The 20,056-nt window shown below is 37.0% G+C and overlaps 1 long non-coding RNA gene across 5 annotated transcripts in view; it reads right to left on the bottom strand.

Annotated features, from left to right (window-relative positions):
- The window catches only part of LOC125701535 (uncharacterized), a 156,519-nt gene that overhangs the window by 103,853 nt on the left and 32,610 nt on the right, over positions 1–20,056 (bottom strand). For 3 of the 5 annotated variants that reach the window (XR_007380278.1, XR_007380279.1, XR_007380283.1), the window contains exons 3-4: positions 2,279–2,365; positions 694–839 (exon numbers count right to left, since the gene is read on the bottom strand). This is a non-coding gene — a long non-coding RNA (uncharacterized LOC125701535). The remainder of the gene's footprint in view (positions 1–693; positions 840–2,278; positions 2,366–20,056) is intronic. The other 2 variants (XR_007380280.1, XR_007380282.1) reach the window with 1 other exon arrangement.

Genomic DNA, 20,056 nt, shown 5'->3' with positions numbered 1-20,056 from the left:
AAAAAAGAAATAATATCAAGTTTTTCAGGAAAAACTGAGCAAGTTGCATTTACACTGTACTGCAGAATAAATACAGATTCCTTGTATTCCTTGTATTCCTTGTATTCCTTGTATTCCTTGTATTCCTTGTATTCCTTGGCACTGGTGCTACTATGTAAACTTAGTAAAGGCCCATCTGTATTAGATTGGCTTTACTGTATGGAAGATCAGGCCCTGTGTTCTGCAAGATATAGTTTTGCAGATATTGGGTTAGAAACAATCAGTCCAGTAAGTTTAGTGACTGCTGCTTTTAGATTTAGCAGTCTAAAATCTGTGCTTGGCTTGGAAAAGAGTGTTCAGGACGAACATGCTGTTTCTGCAAATCCATAATCAGAACAGCTTTGTATCAAACAGCAGATTAGGAAGCATGCCATTGCATGTGTGGCATGACCCAAAACAGGTGCATCTGCAAGGTAGAGGACTTTAGCGAAATAAGATACCACTGTGAGAGGACTCTGCCTAACTTGCCTGCTTTTCAATTCTGCCTAAAGCATCCTTAGATCTCCTCTCCCCCTCTTTTCCTTCTTGCCTTCTCTCTCTGTCTGACCATTTACTTTGTATGCAAATTACTTAAAACTCAAAAAAAAAAAAAAAAAAAGCCAGCATTCTTAATTCAGAATGAGAAGAAGGTATCATTGAAATAAGTAAACTAACCTGTCTTTCATCCTTTGAGATGCTGTAAGGTGATCAAGGCATCTGGGATGGCAGATCTAACAGGGGATCCATTCCCTTCTGAGCAGGGGAGGGATATCCTGTTCTGTACAAATGTCTCCAGTCTAAAGTGCTCCAGTACAGCCACTCTGCATTTAAACAACACCATACCTTATTCTGGAATAATTTTTGCGTTAACTATCATCCTAAATTGCCTGCCACAGAGTGCTTGGTTAACAACCTAATCAAGACTTGCCTCAAGACATTATTTAGAATCATTAACAATAGAAAGGAGAGGCTAATGGGCATCTATAAAGGGCTGTGCTTGGAAACACTGGCAACACTTTTTGGGAGCAAAATTTGGGACTATGTGCAAATTGCATTTCTTTAACTAAGAACAGGATTTAAAATCAATGTAGCTAAAACAGTGATATTGGTTGTGTCAGCTCTTTTAAATCAATATAAGCCTGACAGAGCATGGTTTAACTTATATTGAGTTAAAAGTTAACCAAAATAAGCTGCTTGTAAGCCAACATTAATGTATCTACGTAGAGTTTGTACTGAATTAATGAAACTGATTCTAAATCGATTTAAGTCAAAACAGTGCTAGATCTGTGTTCAGACAAAGGCTTAATTGGAAAATGATTGATTGGATATGGATAATGTAGCCAGTGGTGGGGCATATTTGAGAGAAGGAAATCAGAATCCAAACATAAAACACCTCCAAGACTTAATAGGTGTGTCCAGGCAGCACTGTGCAATGCTCGGATGTAAATAGAGGGAACAATGTTCAGACTGCAACCACTCCCCTACATATAATGGGTAGGCAGATGATATAAGCATAGCAAAAGGTGAGAACGCTGCAAGGGAATAAGGCTTCCTGACCTTAATGGCAAATAAATAAAATGCCACTTGGAATACTAGAGCAATACTAAAGAGCAAATCCAGCAGAACAGATCCTAGCATCCAAGAATTTTTTCCTTTTTGCTACTTAAATATCCTCACATGTTAGCATTCTGAAAGGGAAAAATAGTGCGTAAAGCTTTTCCCGCTGTTGCTGGAGATCACCTTTTTTAGATGAGGGCTGTTTTAGTATCCATAGCCCTTCAAAAGCATTGAAGATGTTCTCAGCACAGTATAAAAATTGGTAATGAAAAATACAAATGCTCTTTTGACTCAAGAAGGGAATAACTTCATAATTTACACTATCTCTACTTGAGAAAAGAACAACTTCACTACTCATGAGTTATTGGTTTTCCCTCTTCATTAAGCATTCCTTGTCTGTGTTTCTATCTATTTAGTGCATGTTCTTCCCACTCCCTTGTCAATGCCCTTAGATACAAGGGATATATTTGAGACTCAGTGCACAAAGGACTTTCATTTTAATACACAGCAAATTAGAGGCACTACACATGCATGTATATGTGGTGTACCAGACTATTAACCTCTGATGTGGGTTTGTCCTCCTTGGACTATCTTTTGCCCATATCACACCACTATTTTTTAACACTTACAAACCAATTAATTTCTTTCTTAGATGGAGTGCTTTGCAGAATTTACCAGTGATGAAATATGCAAAAGAAGATACCTTATGAAAAATCCGAAGTATTGTCCTTGTTGACTGGATGCTGAATGATGCAAACTGCATACAGTACATACAGGATTTTCCATGTCTCTAAACAAAGGCAAAAATAGGTATAACTAGCCTGATACAGTTTAGTTATGTAACAGATTGAAGGTTTGGGTTTTAGTCACTGAAAATGTGATAAACAACATTGCGCATTAATGCAGAAAACAGATTGAGCTTTTTAATGGTACATCAAATAAGACTTTATTAGCATCTATTAGGTTCAACCCAAAGCCCGGGAAATAGCATTAATGAGCATCATATATCAGTCTGTCTGTTATTAGATAACATTATCCCTTAAAACTAGCAAGTCATATAGTACTTCATACTTTTTACCTTTATCTTTAGAATTAGCTGCTGACATCCTCTCCTGTTACACTGGCCTTACTATTAGTAATAGTGAACCAATTTATAAACCCATTAGTGACACTTTTTCCCGAAGATAAAAACAGTCAAAATTATCTGGCAGCAATTAATCTTAATGGCTGTATGCAGTAAACAGCAATGGGCTAATTCCAGCTCTGTCAGCCCCATCAAACAATCCCACATTAGGCAGCTTTTCACTGATCCATTAAGCATATTCAGAACAACAACAAATTCAATGCTGAAGGCATATGCACTAAACATTACAACAGTGATCTTCTGAAGCCATCATTATCTCTTAAATAGTACTTCCCCCATGTATTATCATTATGCTGTACATTAGAAATACTTTGATTAAACTCCCTTAATTCATAACAGCCAGCTGCAGACCATTTATGCAGTTAATCTCAACACAACAGCTATTGAGGAAATATAACAAATGAAGGCTGTAAACTGGAAGTCATTACTACGAAAGAAACTGGTTTCCTGCCCTCATAGTGCAAAGTGCATGGCAAGATTGTGCTTTAGGATGACAGTAAAGCATACTGAAACTACTAATGACCTTCCACATATCTGCAATGCCTTCATCAGGTGGCGCAGCCACGAAGGTGTGTGGAGGAGCAACCTGACAAACTTTCAGCAGGAGAAGCAAAAACATCCAGGAGCCCCCCCATTTGCAGGACCAAAATATAACCCAGACAATAGCCTTTCTGTGGCTTTGCTGTCTTCATTTGGAGCTCACAGGAATTTGTCACTATGAAAGAATGCTTCTGATTTCTTCCCCCAGCTTAGGCTAGAGGAAGCTGAAGCTTGAGCTAATAACAATGACACTTTGAGAGACTGTAGACCTTTCAGTTTCCTTTTCTACAAGTAATAGCTGTTTTGAGAATTTTTATTAGCCTGTTTTCTCTTTAAGGTATAGTGGATATGGTGTAGCAAGAAAATTTGCATAAGGTTTTCCATAGTGTTGTAAACAAAACAATATTATTGGTATGGAAAGGAAAAAAAAAAACAGTATCTAATTTATATTTCCACTCTGACCTGAAATTCATACAAGGTATCCTCATATAATAACATGAAAGTGTTAAATAGGTAAAAGCTGATGGCATTTTCTTAAGTTTTCATCAACTGTATTCAGTTAAAAAAATAAAAAAATAAAAAATCTTTCAGAAGTGTCCATGCTCCATGTTAAGGAAAGTGAGAGCTGAGTCTACGTTCCTAATCTAGAACATACCTTTTCTTAATTTTAAAAAGAAAACACATACACACACATACACACACATACACACACACGCCACACAAACCAACAAGAAATCAGTGGGATTTGGGTACAAAAAACACTTTCACAAATTCTTTACTTGTCAAGTGTAAAGAAACCATAAAAATATTAGTGAATAAGGCTTATGTGTCCTACCGTTCTTCAACATATATAAATAGTTTATTTGATTTTTAAAGATGTAAACCACAGACACAGTGTCTACCTTGCAATGAAATGACCAAATAAATAAAACTTCAATTTGGCATGGGCCTGGCTGCCAGTTCTGATCTCAGTTCCAGTTCATAAGTCCAGCTCACTCCAAGGTGGAATGCAAAATCTCTGCAGCACCTTCAAGACCAGCACTGAGGAACAGGCAACTGCGTGCAACAGGCAACACTCTTCCCATTGTCAGAAGAATCTGCTTCCTGATACTCTAGTAAAAACAGAGGTAAAATGTCTCATTACAAATCCAGTTTTGTACTTCTATTACCTTCTAAAGCTCACGCCCTGCTGGAGGAGGCACCACTGCATCTTGGCACCACTTTCCTGTGAGTAGCTTACACAGCCTCTAAGCACAGCAACGCAAAATCCAATGGCTTGCTTGTAAGCAAAGAGATACCATGTGAACAGTCTTCAGATGGATGCTTATATGCAGTCTGGAGAAACAGATCTACATACCATGATAGGTGTGGTGCACTGCCTAAGCACCAAGGGTATTGCAGGGTCAATTTTGCAAAAACATTTTCAGTCCTGGCCGTAAACCTTAGCAGCTAATCAGAGTCACAGACTCTTATAGTATTCCCTCTTAGGGAATAGGAGAAGAATGGATTTGTGTTTCAGATACAGATTTCATATATAGGCTGTCTTCCTACCTCCACAGCACCTTGCCTACAATCTTAGGCAAGTCATTTTATGTCTATGTGCCTCCATTTCCCTCCAGATAGTGGACTAGAAATGCACCTGGAAACCAACGATTGTACCCCAACATTGCAGAAATTTGGGAGATTCAATTTTTTTTCCTAGGCAGAAGCATTACTAGGTACAAGATCTTCAGGTAAGAAGGAATATTAGAGTCCTTGTTCAAAATCAATGTCCCAGCAGAGTCTGAGCAATGAAAAGAAATGCAGTGTCTGACCTAAGTTTCTATGACTGAAAATTTTCACTTAGGTGCCTAAACGTCGTTGACATTTCATACTGAACGAAGTTCTCAGTGTTCCAGATGTAAATTATGGTTCGTGTATATGAGCTATTAGTCTGGGAGAAAGTAGTTTTTCCCAGACTTTAAGATAGTCTGACTTACCACTTTCAGCAGCACACTAAGTCCTCAGACGTTACATGTAACCTTCTTTGCTGAGCTTCTCATTTTTATTCCTTCTCAAGCAACGTTATTCCCTCAGAACGCAGATGAAAATGCCACGTTATACATTTTCACTATTTTATTTTAATTTTGAAGATTTTTTTTTTTTAATTTAATCTCCATGGCAGGTAACTTCTGGTGTTTCAGAACAAAGCAAAAGATCTATAGATGTCCTCTCCCTGAAAATGGACAGACAGGATTGGTCACCTCATGGTAAGTGTAATGTAAGTACTTGCCTGATTTTGGTAAGTACTGAGAAAAGGAAACTCTTCAAAAGAGAACGAGTCCAGGTAAGAATGAAAAGTTATTCCCAGTTTCTACTTGCTCATCCTTGTTCAAAAATTAGCTGCAGTTTTACTCGGAAATGATTTTTTGACTCGGGCTTCTTGTGACTGACTGTGAAGGAAGAAATATATGGCTAAATATATATTGTTCAAATGAAGTAACAGAAGCTACTTTGCTTGCTTTCCAAAGACCATTGACTAATCTTCAGTTTAGCCAACACAGTAGCACAGCAAAGGTTTTTTAAAGATTCCCATAATTCTGCCTAACACGCAATCTAAGCACAGAGCTCTTACTGTACCAGCAAGAGTTCTGAACTGAAGAGAAAATACATAGCTACCAAGTTGACTGTAGGAAATTAATTATTTTAATTACATATGAATTTTATAAATGGATTTTATTTCAAATTATGGGCAGTGTTTCTTCTTAACTTGGCAGTGTGTGATCAGTCAAATACGAAATTAGCTGTGTAATATCTTAGTTTTTTTGCAAAAGGTATACAGTATTACTGAGAAACACCAAAGAGTGTGGTCATATATATTTATCACATTAATGGTGTATTCTGAAAGGATCAAATCTGGTTTTCAAAAGAAAAATATTGTTCTCTTTTGCCTAATCTAACATTGGGTCACCCAGCAGCAAAAAGTAATTTGGACAATGTTCTATCAGTTTTACTGATAAAATTCCTAAGATGTGGCTTTAAGTACCTGATTTGAGACTGTTGTGCTGTGTGCATAGAAGTACCGTGGACACAGTATTAGCACAGTGTGGTATTGATAGGTAGCAGATGAATAGGAGTTAGGAGCTAAAGGAGTGCATCTACACTGAGAGACAAGAGAGAAGAAAAAAATATTTCCCGTGCTTTATTTTCTTCACTTATTTAGATTTCTTTCTGCATTATTATTATTATTATTATTATTATTATTATTATTATTATTATTATTATTTTTCAAAGGGATTATTGATGTGTGCAAACTTTGACTGGGTCCAAGTGTAAACTCCCTATGCTGATAGAGTATAAGGAAGTTGAAACTAAAGAGTGGTCAGAGATTGCACAACAGTTACCCCAGAAATTACAGAAAGCATACTGACTGATAGGATTTATATCTCCAAGGGACAGAATATGGGCACTGAAGTACAGAAGTGATTTTCAATCTTTCTGAGCTTGCAGACAATCTGAAAATGTTTTTAGTGGACAGGAATACCCTTGTAGTGTATTTAAGGTCCCAGATAATAAAACAGCTCTTTCAGGGACCACTGTCAGGAAGCCCAAGGGTCTCAAAAGGTTCACAGGTCATAAGCAAGAAATCACTGAAAAGAAACAATACTAAATTATCTATTCTATTCTAACTTTGTCTCTTAAGCCTGCTATGTTGTTATGAATCCGCCATATTAATTATCTGTTGTTATATTACATACCTAGAAATACCAAAGAAACCTGGCGAAGTAATTTTATTTAATTTCATAAGATCTTTTCTAAGAAAAAAAATCACGAAGGAAAGAGAAAAGAATAAAATAATAATTATATTCATAGACAATATGTCAGTAATTTATAACCAATTTATCAATGACCATGCAGCTGCACTCCCTGTAGCTTTTTTATAAAAAAATTCACATAATGCTTACATAGTCTCTGAAAGCATAGCGTCTTAATAAAGGAACAGGAAACCACCAGAGTAATTAGAAAGGTATATTGTAGTGCATATAATGGTAGAAGGATGTTTGTATTATAGTCCAACACATCATTAAGGATACAATTGTTATTTAATGTGGCACAATCATCTTTCTACTCTTCATGAAATCCACTTAAGTAATTACTTTTCTTACCTCATTGGCTCTCTGAACTGACAGTTTAGCAAAGCCTTATGTCTAAAGAAATACTGATTCTCCATTTTTAAAGCAGTCTATGTCTACCTCTTTTTAAACCTGATTTCTAACAGTTTACCTGGAATAGCCATTTTCTCTTTTGAGAAACTGGATGGGAAAATGGGGAGGAGAGAGGAAAACTGATGGGAGGTGGAGAGGGAAAGAAGGGAAAGTAACGAGGGAATGGGAAGTTAAGCATCCACTAAAAGGGTGCAGAACTGTCTTAAAAAATGAAAATATTAAACGAAAAGCCTTGCTCCCTTTTTATCTGCAGTGTACCCACTTGTCTGTGATCTTGTTTTTAGAACATATTCTTGAATATGTATGTACATTAAACCAATTAGCTGATGTGTTTACAGAATGTTTCGTCATTTGTGTATACATTAGCAGTAGAACACTAGCTCAGTGGTGCTGCCCCTTGAGTTGCTTCTAATCTGTTTCTATGAGGAATGCTTTCATGGAGCACAATTTTCAAGATTTTGGAGAGTGCAGTATTATGAAAGTTAGTGGGGAACATTAACTAACCTATTATTTTATTTTCCTTTCTGCACTTATGACGGCAATAATATATGTGAGCAGACAAACACCACCTATTTATACTCAAAGCTCATTCGTGATTTTTTTTTTTTCCCAATCCTGCATATTTTAATATAAAGTTCAAGACTATTTTACAGAGCAAGCCCAGGATTCAGCAAATGCAGAATTGAAGTGCAACATTTAAATTGCTCAACTGTATGCTTTTTTTTTTTTTTTTTCATTTTAAACTTTAAGCTCTCTTTCAAAAGATGTTGAAGTCTTTGTGTTTACTAGCATTACAAAAAGGTAAGTCTGAAACACCTTTATCTTATTTGGAAGATCTATGTTTGATGCTCTTTGTTTGAATAGAAGTGTCAGCTGTATTTTACTTTATTATATAAAAAAGTTTCAGAATTTAATTAAGGGTCAAGTACCTGCAGTAGATAAATGCAACAGCTAAAGCATATTTCTGATCTCTCTGAAGACTGCAATCATGAAAATTATTATCATTGAGTAAAACTGGTCTCAATGATGGTGACTGGGAGATGGAATCTGTGTTAGTCAGCCATAATTTACATAATAATGGGTTCCGAGTTTTCATCAGCACCTTTTGTTTGTACAGTGCTTACTGCTACAGTAAATTGTCAAAATGTCATTCCTATCCAATCAGCCAGAAAATATCAACAGTAAACAAGGCACAAGAAGAAATTCTCTGATTAAAAGTATGGTGGAGGAAACAGTAAAACTGAAGACACTGATGGCATTGCAGTGTTCTTCTGATATTTTCAACAACACTGTTGAGCAACTCATGAAACTTACTGTTATTTTTTAATGAAGCAAAGCCACAAAGGGAGTGATGTCGTTAAAAAGTCTCAGCAAACTGTTAAATAACTGATTTGTTTGCACTTGTGTTTGTCATTATGTCTCTTCCATGCGGCAATTGCTTCTCCGGGCTAAAGATATTAAACTGAAAGTTTCACTACAGGCAGCTGGGTAGCCACAGACTTATGAGAACATTGTCCAAGAGCAACTCAATTGAGGCAAACATTGAGTACAAAGAGAAAATGCTGGTCCAGATAAATCTCTCTTCTCTCTCTTTACAACCTCACAAAGCCTGATAGAATTCAGGTTGAAATGAATTCAGTGCAACTTTCAGCCACTCTCTAAAATTCACAGAAGTGAAAGGAGAGGACAAGCATGAATTAGTAGCAGTGTTGGCTTTATAGCATTTGTACTTATGTACTGTATTAAAAGTTTCACATTGTATTTGAAATAAAATGGATAAAGTGGCACCCTGCCAAACACAACCAGAAGCCACCCTTGTGTGGAACTGAAGCATTTGGCTCAGATAGTACTTAATTTATTTTCGTGAAATGGCACGTTATATAAGTGTATCTTTAAAACAGAGAGGAAAAAACTTTTTTCAAAAAAGTTCCTTTGTATTGTGGCTCATAGAGGTTGACACAGTCACAGTCTGTATATAAATGGAACAAAAAACAATAAACTTTCGCCAAGGAGGGCTTTCAGCCCTGTGCTCTTAAAAATCTTCAAAAGGACGTGATCATGTTGTTGAGTCACCACGGAAAAGACTCACAGTACCTTCTTTTGGAACTGAACAGGAGTTTAAAAATCTATTGAAATGAAGTGTTGACATAAGGAAATATTTTGTGGAGCTTTCAGGTTTCTTTACCATTCACTTTATTTTACTTGGCTACTTTTAATTTTTTTTCCACTTCTTCTCTTTGAAAATCCGGCATTGTCCAAACCCTTTCGATTAAGCAGCTTGTCTGAATGAAAGCACTGTGATGATGTGGCGGTGCATCAATAAACAGGGTGCCTCTCAAAGCAGGACAGAGCGCTGAGAAATAGGGCTGATCAGCGGTAATTACTCTGACACTTCAGGCAGTACAGGGAATTAACTCCTAGGACTTGGGGCCGAATGGAGAAGTAGTGGTTGATGTTCCACATTGTGAATGCCTCGGTGCCTTAACCCATTATGAGTTTAAATGGAGATGGGAATTCACTATATACATTTTCTTTTTTCCCCTCAGTTAGGAATGCGAAGCAGAGTGCAGAAAATGAAAATAATTTGGGATGCTGACCAGCCTGAGTTGCTATTTTTTTAAAGGTTTTTACATTCATTTCCCATTAAAACATGAATAATTGAATGAAAGGATGCCTGTAGCAAACATATTTATGGGAATGCACCCATCATTTTGAAGAAGACATCCACAAGCCAAGTTAAGGAAGTGGAATTGCTCTAAGACAGACCTGCAGACACTAAGGTACACAAAAACACATAGCAGGAGGGAAATACAGCTAAAAAGGCAACTAGTTAGCAGCTGCCACTATGACCTTTAACTGCATCCATGGTAACTGGGCTAAAGATGGAGTTCCATTTTATTATTCTCACACCCACAATGTTAAGCCTATGAATCCCATTGCAATTTAATGGCTGAAATCAGAAGGCAGATCTGTGTTCATTGGACCAGTGCCGACATCCTCTTAGCTAATGAGTGCAATAAACATTTTCATGCCAGGAAACCAATGCAAGTGGAAATATTATGCCATGCAGAAATTTATCCCACAAACACAAAGAAATGGTCAGTAAAGTCAGACCTTTATGACAATTTGCACATAGTATAATTTTTCAGGTTTTAGGCCATGCATCTTTGAGGAAGATTTTTACCTCAGATATTGTTTAATAATGTGGCGTGCAACAGAGTTTGCTTTTTATGAAGAACTGTGGGAAGAATTATGTATTCCAGAGTTAATGACTGTTACTGCCTCCAATTATTTTCTTAAAGGAATCTTATGGTTTTAAATAGATTTTTTTTCTTTCATGAACCTAAAATATATTCTGTCCATTTGTAGGCTACATGGAGTACCACCAGCTGAGCAAGACAGTAAAACAGCAAACTGCTTCAACAAGAAAAGGGGCTTTGTTCTAAATTTTGTCTGTATTGTAATTTGACTCGTACAATTTTCATAAGAATCAGTGACATCTTTGTCATGTGACCTTATAGCAAGACATGTATCATCATTTCTTGGGCTGAAGAACCAGAACAACAACAGCAGCTGAAAGGCTCTGTGCTGGATGTCTTTGAGTGCTCAAGCACTTCCACCTCTAAAGTTTTGTGGCAACCTGTAAAATTGATTATCAGATGTATGGAGTGGAGCAAAAAATTGGTTTGTAAACTTTTATCTGGAAAAAACAACTCAGCTGGGAAGTAGCCATAATTATTTTTAAAATTATAAATATGGTGACTTAGTCACTTCAAGCCTTTCAGTGACTTTATCTGTTTTCTTTTTCTTCCACATAAAGAAGGAGTGTTGTTCTAACAGCACAACACGCTGGGGTGAAGAAGAAAACTCCAAATACATAAATGTGCAGCTGGGAAATGAAGGTCACCAAAATCTCCTTGAACTCTTTGGTAAACCCACTGTATTTGCTTCAATGTGGTGCAATCAAAGACATAAAACTACATTAGGAGTTTCACAAAAGCATCGTGTGAAATATTGCTGCCTCTCACAGTTCACTTACCCTTGCATCTAAAAATACCTAGAATTTTATTTTTCGTTAAAATGTTAGCTTGGCATAAAGAGAGAGGTCTTAATGACTTCCCCTGACAAGAACGACGTGTATTTTTTTTCTTATGGAACACTGCCAAATATCCTTTGTAATAAAAAGCTTGAACTATTTTGCTAACAGAAGCTGCTTGTTCTGGTAGCTGTAAAGGTCAGATAGAAAATAATTTTGGTGTTTCTTATCTTTTAAAATAATGTCACTTTTTATCATTAAGGTAACATTTTTGGACAACAAAGAAAAGAGAAAGCAGAAGATGTGGTATCCCAGACCACCAGGTACACTATTTCTAAAATGACAGTAGGTTAAAAAAGCTATTAGCCAATTATAACAAAGACTGGAAATGTCACAAAAGCCAATGAAATCTCCCTAGTAACATTCAGAAATAATATGCTTTGGATCATGCTGTATATTAAATGACAACTGTCAATTTAAAAAAGAAGTCCTCCAAAATCTTTGATGTATGACAATTTAGAAGTTGAAACACACTGTTCTTACCATTTAATATCTTTGAGATAAAAAGCTTTTGACATGTTAACTAATGTGAAAGAATAAGTGCTCCTCTCATTTCCCTAACACAATACTGGACTGCACTGAGTAGCTTTCAGTGATGAATGTCATAAGAAGTAAGGTGGTATATAACCATTTTATTTAGTTAAGAACTATACGCATTTATGTCTATTACATTACATAATAATAAAGTGAGATTTTGTATCCTAAATATTATTCTTCGATCTCTGTAGCGTTTCTTTCAGCTCAAATGGGCATCTGAATAGGCACTGATTGTCAATATTATCTAATCTGCTTTTCTGGCTACGGCTGTAGTACTGCATGATTCACAGAAGGCTGTCAATCTCTGAATGCACAGCCCTTCCGGGATGAAAGGTCTATTGAACTATGTTAGTTCTCATTTCTCTCTTTCCCTCTTTTTTTTTCCCCTGCATGGAAATTATTCACAATCTCTGACTTCCGCCACCTGGCCTCAGTGGCTCCCAGAACATCAAGGAAATCTCCATGGGGCAGTGCAGAGCGGTAGTGATGGACTCCTTAGTTCTGATGGGCCACAAATTCAACCATGGCAGTGAGCACTTGCTCAAACGCTGTCAGTGTGTCTCAGTGATTGTGGCAAGAATCCAAACCCGTACATCTCTTACTGGAGCTCAGCTGGAGGTCTTCCATTGTAAGGACAACCTGAAATTGTACCCTACCATCTTTATCTGTGTAATGACTTCACCTGCCACTGGAACAAGAGAGCTAAGTGATGATGTTTACACAAATGACATGATGTTGCTTCAGCAGAAGCATTTAGGGTCCAAATTTTGAATTGCCTAGATTAACAACGTGTCAAAAAGGAGACTAGATATCTAAATAATTAGTAGACTTTTGGATGTTTCTGCTAGACTCAATGAGTAACTGTGTGCTCATTGTTTGGTTCTGTGTGGATGGCGTTTTGTGGCCTTGAAAACCACACAGTGGAGCCTTACACTATTCAGTTGTTGGCAGAATCTGTCCGGAAATGATTCAAAGACAAATCTGCTCCCCAGAAGAAACAGTCCTAAGGAGTGTAGACCTCACCAACCTGTACCATGGGACTGTGAGGAAGGGATTAGACCCTACAGACCTTGTAATGAACAGAACAGACACAGGCTAGGAACACTGCTATGTACTGCCTTGAATCAGCTGTGGACTTCAGGGTGTTTTTTTGCTAAAGAGATCACCAGTTAACCATATCAAGACTGAGAAGTGTTATGAACTTATTTGGTAAAGATTTACAACCATATGGTGCTCTCCAGAATGACACAAAATAACAGAAAACAGGGCAGTGCCTTCTGACACTGAAAGGAAAGAGCAGAAGACAGAAAATACAGTTGCTGAAACATTGGCTGGACAATACTTTTGATGATGCGGATATTGCTGTTGTGAAACCTTGGAATAGTGGGACCTCATTCTGTTATGCAAAGGATCTGTGCCTGCAAAGTGGGCTCCATTTTCCTATGTAGGACAGGTGCTGTCTTTAGTTGAGGAGTAGATGAATCATCCAAAATGACATTACCAATAATGAGTTTCTGTTGACAAATATGATACAGATCTGAGCTATGTATATCCCAGTAGAACTTATAAAGTGCAAAACATGAATAGTAGCAGTGAGAGAAACCAGGCAAAAATACATCATAAGCAAGGCTATAAAACCAGCATGTTTAACTTTTATGCAGACAATATGATCTACATATAGGGCAGAACTTTCAGAGAGTTGAGGTGGTCAAGCTGCTCGCTATGGCGTTGAAAGAGTAGACTTCGGAATAAGTTTCTGGTTTGAATTTGAAAAAAGTAAATTTATATTTCTTCATGTAGTGTATGAATAACTGATTTCATGGAGTGTAGGGGGGGTGTTGGCAATCGAAGGGATGTATTTAATGTTGGGTAAATCAAAACAGAGCATTTCAAAATTTTCACAGGACGGAAAAACAAACATCTTTTGATGTCCATTTGCATTTGCTCTTAGTTGCCTGGTGTGTCCAAGTACATAGGTTGCACTGAAAGTAAGGTCTCCTATTTACTTCCATGGAAACTACAACACGTACAAGAGCACAATAACACTATTTGATAGAGCAAATTCTCAGCTACAAAGCACTATTTTTCAACATAGTCACCACCACTAATTATGCATTTTCACCATCAATATACAAGAGGCTGCAAGTCAAACTCATAAAGATCTGTACCAGTGGAGGTGACCCACTGTTGTTGTCACAACTGATGAAATGCACTACCCACTGCCTCACTGTGCTCACCCACTGTTTGGTCTCCATAAATGTTCAGTAAGCATCCATGGATGTCAACGAGTGCCATTTTTTCTGCATGGAGAAATTCAGTAACACACCCTTCCTTCATCTGCACTTCCATGTGATACCATTCTGTCAGAGTGCCCCTCTGCTGCGATTTGTTGTACAATAAAATGTGATGTAATATTGGCAGGAAGGTTCAAACTCTACTGCAATGCCACTAACATCTGCCTCTGACATAATAGGCCAACATCATAACATAGAGTAGCCATTGTACTTAGACAAGGCAGTGTAACTTAATAAGAGGGTTCAGTCTAGATTCCTTTAGTTTGGTGCTTAAGCCATTTTCTCAAAATGTTTTTTTATTTCCACTCAAAAAGAGAAGACTTCCTCTTCCATTCCCATCTCATGTGTGACTACTATAAATAAGAAAGAAGAACTCTTTTTCTGATCTTGGCATGACATTTAAATCTTCAAGTTCTGCTTGTCTTACCATTTCTCATCCAGTTCATTCCAGATTTTTTATTATTTTAGATTCACTGAAACTAATGTTTTAAGGTGCATTAACTATTCCAAGGTAAAAAAAAAAAAAAAAAAAAAAAAAAAAGTTCAGTCCTACTTGTGTTGCATAAAGGCAATGAAGAGAACTCCTTCATTAGTAATCAAAGATGCCATTAAACAACAAAAACAAATGGTTTATATCCTGAAGTTGGCAGCACTGGATAACCAGTGTTTAAGGGTTCCTAGAAATTCTGACATACAAGAAAGCTATATAAGATGACCAGAATCTTTTACCTGCGGTTATTCTCACATCAGACAATTCAAAGCTGGCATATGATGTTTATCCTCTGATTTCACAGGAACAGGTACCAGAGGAAATGGCTGCAAGTTTCTTATTAACAGTCTAGAAGTTAGCATGAAATTGCTTCCTGTAACATTTATGGGTAACTCAGTGATAGACAACAAAGAGAATATTGAAGGGATGGAAAAGGTAGCTTAGTAAACAAAGCCATTATAAACAGGGTTTTAATACCGACCAATTCTAAATGACCTTTCTGGAAGCAAGGATGAAAATGACAAAACCAAATAACTGAAAGTAATGACTTAAACAAAAGTAGGATTTGTACAAGAGAAGCAACTGAACACTAGCGCAGAATGGGATGATAAAGCAAAATACAACAACAAAACATCACCTACAACACAATTATTGAATGGTCAGTAAGGAAGCAGGACAGTTGATCTTTCTGTTTTAACTGAGTGAGAACAGTGCGGGAATCTTAAGTTAACCCTGTGGTTGAAGTTTTTAGAAAGATTCAGCAGAGCTATCTGATATGGTAGAAAGGAGATACAGAAACATTTTGAGAAGAGGAGAAAAGCTTTCTAGTGAGAGATTTAAAGAGTTGGATCTTTCTGTTTATGAGGAAGAAGATTGAGAGGTGACTTACTTATGGCATATATACCTTCTCAGGCAAAAAATAATAAATATGAAAGGACTCTGTAATCTAGTGGAGAAGGCCATAATAAGAACCAGAGGCTGGAGCCTGAAGCCAGATGAATTCAAATTGGAAATAAGGCACATACTTTTAATGCTGATAGCTATTAGCTATCAGAACACATTATAGAGGGAAGTGGTGGATTTTCCATCTTCTGAGATCTTCAAATCAAGATTAGATGCCTCTCAGGAAGATATACTTTAGCTGTAGAGAAATAGTTTGGCTCAATGTAAAGAGAACTATGTGAAAGATAAGTGCCTGTGATCGAGAAGAAAGCAGATTAGATGATCTAAGAGTACCTTTTTGCTTTTTATACTATGAAAATCTGAAAACCTGCATTATGTTTCTGGAAGTTAATCTGAGTCCTCCAACCCAGATTTAACCCAATCAGATTACTGGTGTATTGAAGTGAAATTCATAGCCCATCTCACTCTTTTATGTCCCTTTGCAGGGTTCACCCAGAGGAAAGTCAGGTTTATTGCTGCTTGCTTTCCCTCGGGATTCTGTTCAGGCAATTCATTATGTTGGAAAAATTAAAGGAGTAGATGCAAAGATCTGTAACCACTGACTATATTTTCATTTACAATTAATTTCTCCAAGAGATCAAAAAGGATATCACTGTTCCTGGCACCTATTTCTAGAACTGAGAAATCACAAAATGCATGAAGCTTGTGCTCACTGTACCATCTACTGACATCGTCTTTTATATGACTATGTCTTTACAGTGTTTACTCCCAAGTTACTGGCAATTAATGAAAAATCCTTGCTTCATATGTGAAATCAAGGTGACAGGAAATAGTTTTCTGACTTGGGGCGCTCACAGATAGACAAAATGTTGAAAATTTCTTGTTATGCTAAATGACATTCTTTGTGAAAAGATGCTGTGTAGGACACATGGTGAAACAACATGTTGCTTTCTATCACCTGATCTCATTCAGCTATGGGAGTTGTGTTTCAAAATATATTTCAAAAGATCACAGATTATTGGTGACACTAACAGGAAAAGCAGGCAATACAGAGAAATCTCAGTGTTGGGAACATGATGTGTCTATCTCAGAGATGGGCCTAAAGCTATTGGTTTAAAACATGATCTTACAGTAAACTTTGTTGATGGGTTGAATAGAAAAAGATTGAACAATACTATATAGATAGCAAAAATCTGTATGTAAAAAGACTGGATTAACATGTCAATAATGAAGTGGGAAAGAAAAAAGTAATTGCATACTTAGAAATAAGACGAACACATGAAATTATATTGCAAAAGGACACATTTATGCACAACAGTTCTATGGTCACTTAGGGCAGAAGTCATTTTATTTAACTTTGGCTGTCAATGTCTGAAGTTGTTGCTGTAGATTCCCTTTACTGCCAATGAGAGAAATAGGTGCTTTTAAAATATGATTCAGCTGACCTATTTTAGCCATCCACTTCAGGATGAGATGAATCACACCCTAAAAGTGCCTATTTCTCTCTATTGACTATGAAAGGAGTCCAGGGTGACAACTTCAGATGTAGATGTCTCATTTATAGATTTTTGTATTTGCCCAGATGAATCCCACTATTAGAGCCTATAGATTCTGACACATCTTCACTTTTTTCCATAATTTCTTATTGAAAAAACAGCTACTATGGAGAAATAGAGGAGATATACATTCATTTATATCAGGTGCAATTTACTGTAGAAGTGCTGGAAAATTGACATTATATGTGTCAAATGTTGACATTTTGATGAAAAAAAATCTACCCCCAAAATACTTCAGCTGAGAAAGAAAATATTTCTTTGCAGAAATACTGACATGTGGTCTCATGGGAATGACAGGTCAGTGCTTCAGGCTTCCAATCTCTACTATAAGGCAGAATATCTGCCTGGACTATATATCCCATGAGTGATCCAGGTTTCTTCTGTTGGTGATTCTGGTGATGCCTCTTGGGATCCTCATGGTGATGAAAAATCACAAGGCATGAGCCTAGCAGCAGCCAGCACCAGTCAGATGAGATTGGGAGCATGAAGTAGCTGAGTTATACTTTCTGTGCAGTGTCAAAGCAGCATACTTTTAAGACATCTAAACCAAAGAGTTTTAGCAGAATGTTAGCAAATTAACGTTTTATGGAAACAAATGACATTCTTGAAAAAGTAAGAAGTGTGGAATAAATAACTCAACTTCTCAACATCCAGCCCAGTTTCAAGGAAAGATGGATTATGGGTGTATGCTAATTAACTAACTTTTCTTAAACATTTCAGTACTATTTGTAACTTTGTAAGTTGAGCAAAAAGCCCCCATAAACTTTGACAGGATTGTGGTCAGATATCACACCCCTTCCCTTTGCCAGTCCTCTGTTTTCTCTTGTCCCATCTTGTTATGGAGAGGTGAATGGTACTAACTAACTTAATAGTAATTTTACCAATATAAAGCTAGCAAAAGAAATTTCCCAGTATGGAAAAGAGCTCTGGATAATGCAAGCAAATTGATCTGCTTGGCAGGTTATCAAATGAAACTTGCGTACTAACGATATTCATAAGGTAAGTTCAGAAATATCTTTGAAGATAAAAGTTTGTGCACAACATTTCTAGAGACAACATCATGTTCAACTTACAGAGGTTGCATTACTCGTGCATAAAACAGTAAGCTTTGTTGATGAAGGTCTACACAAATATTTCTATTCAAGAAATCAGAGATTCTGACTCCTAATTCCAGCTGGAGGGAACCAGAATATGAGTGTTTCCTTGATATGAAAATCCTCAGCTTTAAGGAAAAGACCAAAGGCCAAACAGTCTCTGAGATTTCGAGTTTTCTTCAGATAGCCCTGCTTGTCATGCATTATTTGCTGATAAAAATAAGGTAGAGAAACAGGCTAATCTTGGTTTTGTCAGGAATTTAAAGTCATCTGCTTACAACAGCGTTAGATAAAAGTGTAATTAAAAAAACAAAAAAAGACTGTAAACTTATATATATTTTACACAACTAAGAAATATGACAGCCAAGAAAACTAAAACATTGGATAATCTCCTCATTTTAAATCTACATAATGCATAAATACACATATAAACATATTATTTATTTTTACAGAAGTCACCTGTCGTTTTCCCTTGATGTTTTGTAGCCTCTGCTCTGTAACTTCCAAGCTGCCACAGACATCCCAGTTTAATGTCTTTCCCATTGGGTGGCCCTTAACCCAGATCCATTTCCGCTCATCCTGGTGATATCCTTTGTCAGTATAGCATTCACTGTTCAGAATAACTGCCTCATCTCAGACTTTTTACTCAGGCTTTAGACTCACAGACTTTTCTGATTAGTGTTTTGCTGCTGAAGATCCCTATTTTTACTCATTTTCTTCTTCTTCTTAGAAGGGCAAGTTTTCCTACCTGCTTCCTAAATCCCCTCCTCACTTTCCTTTCCAAGCTTGTTCTTCTTTGCCTCCATATGATATATCTGCTCCACGCTCTCATTAAGTCCTGATCTACTTGTTCTTTTGATCTCAGTCTTCTTCCCGTTCCTCCCTAGAGTTTAGTTTCCTGTACTCAAAACAACAAGCTTCAACAATACAATCTTCACAATCAAATCATATTCCAGTCTTCTAATGCCTCTTTAGATAAAGATGTCTCAATGACCTCTTCTCTGTTTTCTATTACCCTAAATATCTATTCTCCTCAAAGAATTTTTTTAGGCTACTAGGCAGAATTTTTCATTTTTCCTCTGAGTTCCAGTCCTTCTTTTGTTCTCTCTACAACAAAATACTGTGGTTTCCTTCACCATATTGGCAAGATGTCTTGAGTACAAAAAAAAGGTAATAAGCTTCCATGCTCTTCATATTGCTCATTTTGGAGATAGACTAACTCCTTGTAATGGAACAGGCTGGAGACTAACCTAATGGGAACTGTTTTGCTGAAAAATATTGGTAGTCTTGAAGGCTAGTGGCATCCTGGGCTATACTGTCAATACTAAATTAATGGTATACTGAGAAGCAGTTATTCTCCTTTACTTGGCCACATCCAGAAACTGTTTTAGGACTGATTTTGGAACTGACACGTATTCAGTTTTGGGACCCCAAAGGAAGTGATACATAAATAGACTGGAGCAAAAGAACTCCCTGCTGGAAAGGACTTGGGAGTACTGGTAGATTGCAAGCTGGACATGAGCCAGCAATGTGCCCTCACAGAAAGCCAACTGTATTCTGGGCTGTGCCAAAAGAAGCATGGCCAGCAGGTGCTCCTGCCCTTCTACTCTGCACTGGTGAAG

The sequence above is a fragment of the Lagopus muta genome, chromosome 1 (genome assembly GCF_023343835.1).
Source record: "Lagopus muta isolate bLagMut1 chromosome 1, bLagMut1 primary, whole genome shotgun sequence".
Lineage (NCBI taxonomy): Eukaryota > Metazoa > Chordata > Aves > Galliformes > Phasianidae > Lagopus > Lagopus muta.
The sequence above is the reverse complement of the archived record's forward strand: the minus strand, read 5'-3'. Positions and strand labels throughout refer to the sequence as shown.